Below are 10,461 nucleotides of genomic sequence, written 5' to 3' on the forward strand. Positions count from 1 at the left end.
ATAATGAGTCTGATGAGTCTGTTTTGTTTCCAGCAATATTGCACATAATTATATTCTTTCTTTCTTTCTCTCTCTCTTTTTTTTTTTTTTCTGATGGAGTTTCACTCTTTCTCCCAGGTTGGAGTGAAGTGGTGTGATCTCAGCTCACCGCAATCTCCGCCTCCCGGGTTCAAGCGATTCTCCTGCCTCCTGAGTAGCTGGGATTATAGGCGAGTGCCACCACGCCCGGCTAATTTTTGCATTTTTAGTAGAGACAGGGTTTCCTCATGTTGGCCAGGCTGCTCTCGAACTCCTGACCTCAGGCAATCCAGCCGTCTCAGCCTCCCAAAGTACTAGGATTACAGACATGAGCCACCATGGCGATTATATTCTGGAATGCCATTTTTTTGAGCTCTATTTCATTCTCTCCTCACATTAAGAAGGGTAACATTCAGTTTTGTGTTATGAACTCAGTTGCCATTTCCAAGCGTCAAAGCAGACAGGATGGCAGCCTCGGCCAAAAGACACTGTCCTTCGAGATGAGTTAGTGCCAACTTCATCTCCACAGTTTCTGTATGAATGCCCTGTTCATTCTGAAAGGTATTTTTTTTTTTCTTTGCTCTATTTAGCGAGCAACCTCCATCTCTCTGTAAGAAAACTATTTCTATGATTAAAGTATGTGTGCTTGATGCCAAAACTACCAACCAAGAGGTAAAACAAAATATTTTTTGGTGGGCTTTTTGGCTATAGAATTTATATACCAAAAAAAAAAAAAAAAAAAGCCCTTTAAGTGTTAATGAACATCGTGTGGCCTGAAGTAATGCAGTTCGGTGCCACCTCGCCAGATGAGTCTCTATTCTACTTAAGCCCTCAGACCTCTCTATATTCCCGAGTCCAGAATGTATTTCCTACATAACGTCTCTTTTATAAATAAAGCAAAAGTAATTCATAGTGATATGAGACAAGGCACTAGAAACATGTAATTTAAAGATGGAAACTGTCGCTTCTTTGAGAAGTAGGAAAGGATTCTAATAACCAACATTTGTCAGATTTGAGGATATAGATACACAATACTCCAAATTGATACTGAGAATTACAGGAAACGAAATTTGTATGTTGAGAATGTTTGCGCAAATTACATCTACTGTGGTTTCATAAATTACAAAAATAGTAGAAACGGAACTGAGAAAGTTGAACAGTTTTGTTTGTGTATGCTTATTCCAAGCAGACAAAAGTACTAGAATGCTAGGAAGTCTAATCATTGGATTCGAGGAGGAAGACATAGGGGAGGCTGAAGAAAAAGGGTGATGGAAAAAAGAGACTAAATAGAAAAAGAGTAAAATTAAAAGAGAGTACAGATAAAAAAAACTAATAAAGCAAGAGATAGACTGTTTAAAAAGAGAAATGCTGTTATGAAGAAAACAAAAAAGGCTTACAAAACACACTACTTAGGTTTGGAAAATTTCATTTTGTTTCAAATGGGAGTTATAGCAAAGAAAAATTGAGGTTTGAACTGTTGAAAAGCCAACCTGTGGGGCTTAGGATTTAATTTCAGACTAGCTTTTCCCCATTTTCTAGCATGGAGGTTTTCTTTTTTCCCTTTTTTAAAAAAAGAGTCTTTGATCTTTTGCCTTAACGAGCCTAGTCAATATGTAAAGAATCAAAATTGTGAGTGCTAATGCCCTTATTTTGTTAAACCAAGTATTAAACATTGTACTATTTGTGTGGTCTGAACACTGAATTGGAATTGAACCTTGTGTGATTGAGGTGTTTGAAGAGTCGGGAAATAAATGCTCTAATCAAAAAGGCGAAGTCATGTCTTGCCAGAAAGCCATTTTCTTTATTTTAGATGAATTAAGCTAAATAATAAAAACATGACTTCTTTCCAGCTAAGAGTTAATCAAGAATTACATTTGACAAGGCAAAACCATTAATAAACATGGATCCTTATAACTCATCATATGGCCTGATAATGTAAATCGATAACTATACTTTTAGTCCACTATTATGAATTAATAAACACTTCAAAAATTCAAACTCTACCACAGGTTGTTAAAAGAAAGACTACCACAATTTGCTGATTAACAAGTGTAAATACTATATTAAGACATAAGTATAAATAAAAATGCAAATGTAAATATAAATATGTATCCAAATGTCATAGATGATATTAACAGATGGAAAAGAAAAACCTTTTGATTCATTTTCTAGTTTTGAAGTGACAGCCCTAAACATAAGCTAACAGAACTGATTATCAAAGCAATTGGTCTATTTTTTCATCAGTTATTTACTTATAAATTGAGTGCATATCTTAATTATCATGTTCTCAATTTTTTTCTTTGGGAACAAACATATGGTTGGCTGAACAGAAAGCGTAGTATCAAAAATAAAACACTTGCATTCCAAGAATGCTACAAAAATAAATAGGGTTTAATGACTTCTATTTGGTTACAGCTATGCAGAGTTAGTTTGCATAATTCTTAAAATAAACTTATATGCAGATGTATATAGAACATAACAACCATACATACATTATTTTAAATAATCTTAATTTGTTCAAATGCTTAATAGTTATATATCTTTAAGCTATTTTTTGGTGACTCAGCAATCAAATTTTATAAACATTTCTGAAAAGCTCTGGACATGCAGACCTGAGGTTATTTTAAAACAAAAATATTAAAGAAATCTAACGGTTTGCAAATTTAATCTGACAACAGTTGAACATGCTTTCAATAGCCTTTTAAAATGCCTGTCTCTCTCTTTCTCTCTCTCTCTCTTCTTTCCACCTTCTACCATGATGCAGCAAAAAGGTCATCACCAGATGCTGGCACACTAATCTCAGACTGTACAGAATTTCCAGAATTGTGAAAAAAAATAATTTCTGTTCATTATAAATTACCCAGCCTATGGTATTCTGTTATAGTAGCACAGGACAGACTAAGACAAAATTTTACATAAATGTTGGGGCATATTTACCAAATATTAAACCATAGGTAAGATTTCAATTAGTAAAAATGGGAGAAATAAAGCTATAGGGAAAGGGACTGAAAATTATACCAGCTTGACACAGTTCTAAGGCGCGGGAGGAAAAGTTGAGAAATTAAGTGAAGAAAAAGGAGACTGGGACTGGGCTGTAAAGAATGGGTCATCAGGACCATGCATGTGGAATCTGTTCGGTGAATAACTAGGAATCATTGATATTCTCTGCACAATGCAGTCAGAGTGTGCTGTAAGGAGAGCTTTGTGGAAGTAGTGGATTAGAGGCAGTAAGTGGAAAGACAGGAGCCTAGAAAACCATCACAGAAAATGGTGTAACACATTTTTAAAATGTACCACTAATTAGCATAAATGAAAGAACTCTCGTTTAAAATGACAAATTACACATTTTAAATACTTATCTAATTAGCAGACATTAAACATTATGAGACTTTCCAATGTCGGCGAGAGGTAAATTTGGAAATCTCACAAATTTCTCATAATAATATAAGTAGAATATGCAAATAGAAAAACGAAAAACAAAAGCATTAGATAGCTGATTCATTTGGATATGAGAAAAGACCTAATTTTTAAAGAGATCATTTACTTTTCCTCATGTAACTTATTGTCAAAAGTCTTGGAAATTTTTATCTCTTTCATGAATACACAAATTCCTTATTTTAAATCTAAGATACCAAAAGCATTTATATTTTAATGTGTTCTTGACATTAAAAATACAAGGTTTTTTTTGCTTATGAAATTCTTAGCTGAAAATATATGTTAGTAATTGAATTTAAGAAGTGATTTATGTTTAGATACTAAATTAAAGACATATTCCATAAAAATGATAAAAGTCTCTTGCTAAAAGTAGATCAAAGCAATATTAAAATAAGCACTTATTTTAATTATATATTACATTAAGAAACTCATGAAAAATATGTCTTAAATGACATAATTCTTCATAATTCTTAAGTATTCATTCAAACAACTATGGTGTTTCACCTTCTCTTGACCCCTGTCCTGTCCTCCTGAAAACAACATCTGATAGTTTAGAAGAGGAGGAGGGAGATCATTTTTGTTTAATCACCTCCTTTAACTTAAATATGGACATGTTGCATGTGTACCTAAAGCCCAAAACAGCATCAGAGAGATTTCTAAGCTTCCTTTTTTTTTTTTTTTTTTTTAAGACGGAGTCTTGCACTGACATGAAGAGAGTTGTAGGCCTGGGATGGCCATAGGAATGGGAGAAAGAAGTCTCTCAGAAATGACAGTCATGAATTGACGACTAAGAACCAGATGGAATCATGAATCCTTAGTGAATAACTGAGTAGACAGATGACTGAACAGACCTGAGGTCCCCTACCCAAACTTAGACTAGACATCAGCCAAAGTAAGGAGAAAGCCTGAATTGACTGTGGCTGGTTTTTACCACTTTGAGGACAAATGGGAACTTGTAATAAAAATTATGTCGAGATTTAATGAAAATAAAGTCAAATTTCTTGTGGAAGAGAATTTCCTCTTTTAGAAAAGTTTTTTTAAAAAAACATTGTCTCTTTTTAAAATTTTTTATTTCCATAGGTTTTTGGGGAACAGTTTGTATTTGGTTACATGAGTAACTTCTTGATTACATGAGAATCAATAAGTGGTGATTTCTGAGATTTTGGTGCACCCATCACCTGGACAATAGACACTGAACTCAATCTGTGGTCTTTTATCCCTCACCCCCTCCTACCCTTTCTCCTTAGTCCCCAAAGCCATTGTATCATTCTCATACTTGTGCATCCTCATAGCTTAGCTCCTGCTTATGAGTGAGAACATAAGATGTTTGGTTTTTCACTCCTGAGTTACTTCCCTTAGAATAATAGTCTCCAGTTCCATCCAGGTTGCCCTGAATACCATTGACTTGTTCCATTTTATGGTTGAGTAGTATTCCATACATATACCACAATTTCTTAATCTACTCATTGATTAATGGGCATTTAGGCTGGTTTCATGTTTTTGCAGTTGCAAATTGTGCTGCTATAAACATGTTTGTACAAGTATTTTTTTGTATAATGACTTATTTTCCTTTGGGTAGATACCCAGTAGTGGGATTACCGGATCAAATGGTAGTTCTACTTTTAGTTCTTTAAGGAATCCCCACACTGTTTTCCATAGTGGCTGTACTAGTTTATTTTTCCACCAGGAGTGTAGAAGTGTTTCCTTTTCACCACATCCATGCCAACATCCATTACTTTTTGATTCTGGCCATTCTTGGAGGAGTAAGGCAGTATTGCATTGTGGTTTTGATTTGCATTTCCCTGCTCATTAGTGACGTTGAACATTTTTTATATGTTTATTGGTTTTTGTATACTTACAGCCAACCGATCTTTGACAAAGCAAGCAAAAACATAAAGTGGGGAAGGGACACCCTATTCAACAAATGGTTCTGGGATAATCTGGGATAATCGGCTAGTCACAGGTAGGAGAATGAAACTGGATCCTCATTTCTCACCTCAAACAAAAATCAACTCAAGATGGATCAAGGACTTAAATCTAAGACCTGAAACTGTAAAAATTCTATAACATAACATCAGAGAAACCCTTCTAGACATTGGCTTAGGCAAACCTCATGACCAAGAACCAAAATACAAATGTAACAAAAACAGAGATAAATAGGTGGGTCTTAGTTAAACTAAAGAGCTTCTGCACAGCAAAAGGAACAGTCAGCAGAGGAAACAGATAACCTACAGACTTACAGAGTGGGAGAAAATCTTCACAATCTAGACATCCGACAAAGGACTAATATCCAGAATCTACAAGGAACTCAAACAAATTAGCAAGAAAAATACCAAACAATCCCATCAAAAAGTGGGTCAACGACATGAATAGGCAATTCTCAAAAGAATACATACAAATGGCAAACAAACATATTTAATTCTCTTTTGAAAGCATTCAAATGCTCTTGATACTTGTTGACCATATGCAGGTCAGAACTATTGTTCTGTCTGGTCAAAGAAATACTTCACTAAAGGGAGAAGGGGGATAGGACTTGAAGGGGAATGAGGTAAGGATTTAGGTTAGTAAAGGATCTACCAATCCAATGTGCTCATGAGTTATGACTGATTTTCAAATTATCTCAAAATATATTACTTTGCATTGTAAAATTTTTTAAACTTCTGCTTTTGAATGTGACTATAAATGACTGTTATAAAAGACAGAGGCTTTATATGTTTATGACGTGGACATGACTCAACATACATATTTTAAAATGACAATTCTATAATAAAATATGATATAATTTTTTTGGCAGCATAAATTAGAAAATAACTATTATCAAATTAAGTAATTAGGTTTTTATCTCTGGTTTTGTTAAAAGTTCACTGATGTGCTTGCATAATGTGGCAATGATGATGAACTACATTAAAACCCAAGTGATAATGAACCCTAAAAGACTTCTAGACAGTGAAATTGATTCATCTTTGTTACATTCAACTTCATTTTCCTTGACTAATATTGACCCCAAAGACACCTCACTAATGCTTATAGATCTAATCAAAAGTCGAACAATAGCTTAACTAAAATATTGGCCTAAAGCATATTTTCTAAGATGTAATAACTGCCTAAAACCTATTTAATTTGCAAAGAAAAAAATACCTTCTCAGAGCGCATTTCTTTCTGTGGTTATTTAACCTTACTGCAACTTTTTTTTACAGCGTAGAAAATAAAATCATTCTTATTTCTCAATTATGATCATTCATATGAAGGTGTCATAAACATAATAAGAGTTGAGCAATATGTTATTAAGGTCAAATATTTAATTTATTTTTGCTCCAATTTATTTTTATATCATTGGCATTCTTTCTGATGAGCTAATGTAGGAAAACATTGCTGTATCCGGGTTAGATCACTGAAAACTTCACACTTTGAGAAGGCTGTACTTCAAGCAAGTTGAGAGGTATAAAAGTACAAAAAACCGGGCGCCTGTGGTCCCAGCTACTCGGGAGGCTGAGGCAGGAGAATGGCGTGAACCCGGGAGGCGGAGCTTGCAGTGAGCCGAGATCGCGCCCCTGCACTCCAGCCTGGGCGACGAGCAAGACTCCGCCTCAAAAAAAAAAAAAAAAAAAAAAAGTACAAAAAACCAAAAAAATCTGGTAGGAAGGAAGGAGTGATATCCAAAATGCTGAGAAAATTTTAATCATGTTTTCATGTTTAAACTCATATTGAACAGTACTGATTTGAAAATTTCAAGCCAAAATATAAAGTGGATTTAAGAAAAATAAGATTTGCAGAAATACAACAAACAGCAAGATTTGGGTACTCGTCCTTTTATTTAAAAAATATTTTTCCTAGACGTTGCATTTTTGTCTTTAAAAATACAAGGCATCTATTAAAGAAATCATCCCCCATTAACATTAGAAGACAATAAGATTATGGTGGAGACTTCTGTCACATCGGTCCTGCATTTGTAATTTTAGGTAGTTTACTGGCTTACCAGGTCTCAAGCGCTGTTCACTTCCTGCCATAAACATACTGCTGAATTAATCCACTTACATCAATGAATTAAATTCCATCTATATCATTATAATGATTACAGTCTAAGTTTCTCTAAAAGAGAAACCAGATTTGTCTATTCAGAGCAATCTACATAGCAACCTCTCAATATGTTCATAATTGAACTCATCATCTATCCCTGAAATCTGTTCTTTGTAGTAAGTTATTGGCACCTTCATCTACCCAGTTTTTCTTGCCAACCTTTGGGAGTTATAAGATTTCCAGCTGTGCTGACCTCCCACACATGAATGGTAAAGTACTGTCAATTTGCTATTTAAAATATATTTATTGGTTAACCTACTCAACTCTACCTTCTCAGTCTTCTCTTCTTTGACCATGCTCTTCTTCCTTTATCTTTCTTGCTTGATCAACTTACACAGCTATCACAATTGCACACACTTCCAGATATCAGTCTAAAATGTAAATTTGATCAATTCATGCTCATTCTTAAATGTATTCATTTGTTCCTTGCTGTCTTTAAATTTTAGTTCAAAGTTGTTATTGCATGTAAAGCTCTTGTGATCTGGCACCTTCCTCCTTTTCGTGTCCCTCTTCCTCCTCCCCTCTACATTTCAAACACATCGTATTGTTATTTCTCAAGTGTCATTATTTTTTGTTATGATGCCTGGAACTCCCTTATCCATTTTGACCAAATGCCTGACTTTTGGAATCGATTCCTTCACATTCCCTCCTCTGGGAGGCGACACCTGAAGCTTTCACTCCAGGTTATGGATAATGCACTTCCCTCTAGGACAGATAATATAACTTATACCTACTGAGTCTTCAAAGCCCACTGAAGAGGCTAATATGTAGTCGATGCTCAGTGTTTTTTCATTTAACTCATAAATAGTCACTTTAGTAGATCAAAATAAATGATGGAGACTACCTACATGTTTTATGAAATAGGAATGTTAAATATTTTTTATTTTTAGTGTGCTCAATTTAGGTTTACATATGTTGGATTCTATACATTTTAGATATTTAAGTGATGTTGACCACTAAAACTTGACATCTATTTTACTGACTGTGCAGGGAAAAGGAGTGTCATTTCACAAACTTTGTCTACTTCTTTCATAGAAAAAAGGTCCAAAAAGATATTTTGAGATGGTCATAATTTATTCACACACTACCTTACTATTCTGGCTTTTTCATTAACTGAGTTGAAATAAAAATACTAAGTAGGTATTATGGATGAAGTATATAATAATGTCTGTGCTGAAAAGTCTCCATTTAGTTGAAGTCCTTAGGTTTTGGGTGCTAAATAGAAAAGCTGAGGTTGTGGTTGGGGGATAGAGAGGTGAGTCTTCTCTTCCTATGGATTCTAATTCATTTGGAGTTTCACTCAAAAGTGCTTGATTGACTGGAGGCTTAATCTTCACACTACTGACCTGAATATATGGAGAATTCAAGAATGTGTTTGGTCTCTTTGGATGTCTTAAATCAGGAGGTGCTCAAACGTCACTACAGATAAGATTGAATCACTAACGTTTGTTGTGAAAAAGGAATACGAGGTAACTCAACTATCACATCATGATTGTGAAGTGAATACTAGTTAACTCTTTTCCCTTTGCTCCATATACTACTCTCCAATATAGAGGCTTTATAAAATATTAGTTCTCTGAATTGTAACATATATTTTAAAGCTTTTATGGAACCACCAAAAAAGGAAATACATTTTCCTTTCTAACAATGGTATTAATAGAACATGCACATGTTCTCAAAGCAAGTCAAAGCTGAAGACTAAGGCAATTATAAGCATACATCAGGCACAAAGATTGTTTCTGCCTCGATAATCCAGGTAATTGAAACCAAAACAGGTTCAGGCATCTAACTGGCACAATTTTCCTCTTTGCTTTGGTAGTAGAGACTCAAGATGTTTTTACACGTCTGGAACCAGTTTTAAGCTATGTTATTCTTCTCTGTCCATAATACATTTTGAAATATGGGACAAGTTACTGGAGTTTCACATGATATGTTCAGGCAATAAATTAATTTCACAGCAATAAATGAGAAAGTAAAGCCTTCATATGATTCTGCACAAGCAGAACTGGAACACAGAGCTCTTGAGATATACTCATAAGCTCTGGATTACATGTGCACACATACAAAAATACGCACATACATTTCTCCAAACTGACCTTCTCTTTTAGTCCTTTTTTTTTTTTTTTTGATGGAGTCTCGCTCTGTCGCCCAGGCTGGAGTGCAAGTGCAGTGGCATGATATTGGCTCACTGCAACCTCAGCCTCCAGGGTTCAATTGATTGTCCTGCCTCAGCCTCCTGAGTAGCTGGGACTACAGGCATGAGCCACCATGCCCGGCTAATTTTTGTATTTTTAGTAGAGACAGGGTTTCACCATGTTGGTCAGACTGGTCACAAACTCCTGACCTCGTGATCCGCCCACCTTGGCCTTCCGAAGTGCTGGCTTTACAGGTGTGATCCACTGCACCCGGACCCTTCTCTCTTCTTCTACAGGCACCTCAAATTTAATGTCCAAAACTGTACAGCTAAAAAACTAGTCAAGATCATGATTACACAGTTCTATGAACGTATCATGCACATTCCCAAACACACACACACACACACATAAACATACATATGCACACCCATGTGCAGCCACATGTATGATATATGTGCACATACACAAGAGTACATATGCGCAGATAGCAGTGCATAAAAGAATGGTCACACATACAAACTGCATACAAGTACACACCTGCACACATATATGCACACATATATACTCTTACATTTTATTGTGCATAAATTATCAAGTTCTATACTTTATATACCAGGTGGATTCCATCCATTCTTTAGGGTCTACATCAAATCCCACCATGATCTAGATCACATTTACACCACTCTGCTTTAATCTGCCTAAAGCAATGAAGAATGGCCACCAACTGTGGTAAATGATTACATTTTAAAATTTCCACTCAATTATAGATCAATACAATGGAAAAATACAATGTAAA

This window comes from Chlorocebus sabaeus, chromosome 2, assembly GCF_047675955.1.
Source record: "Chlorocebus sabaeus isolate Y175 chromosome 2, mChlSab1.0.hap1, whole genome shotgun sequence".
In the NCBI taxonomy this organism is placed as follows: domain Eukaryota; kingdom Metazoa; phylum Chordata; class Mammalia; order Primates; family Cercopithecidae; genus Chlorocebus; species Chlorocebus sabaeus.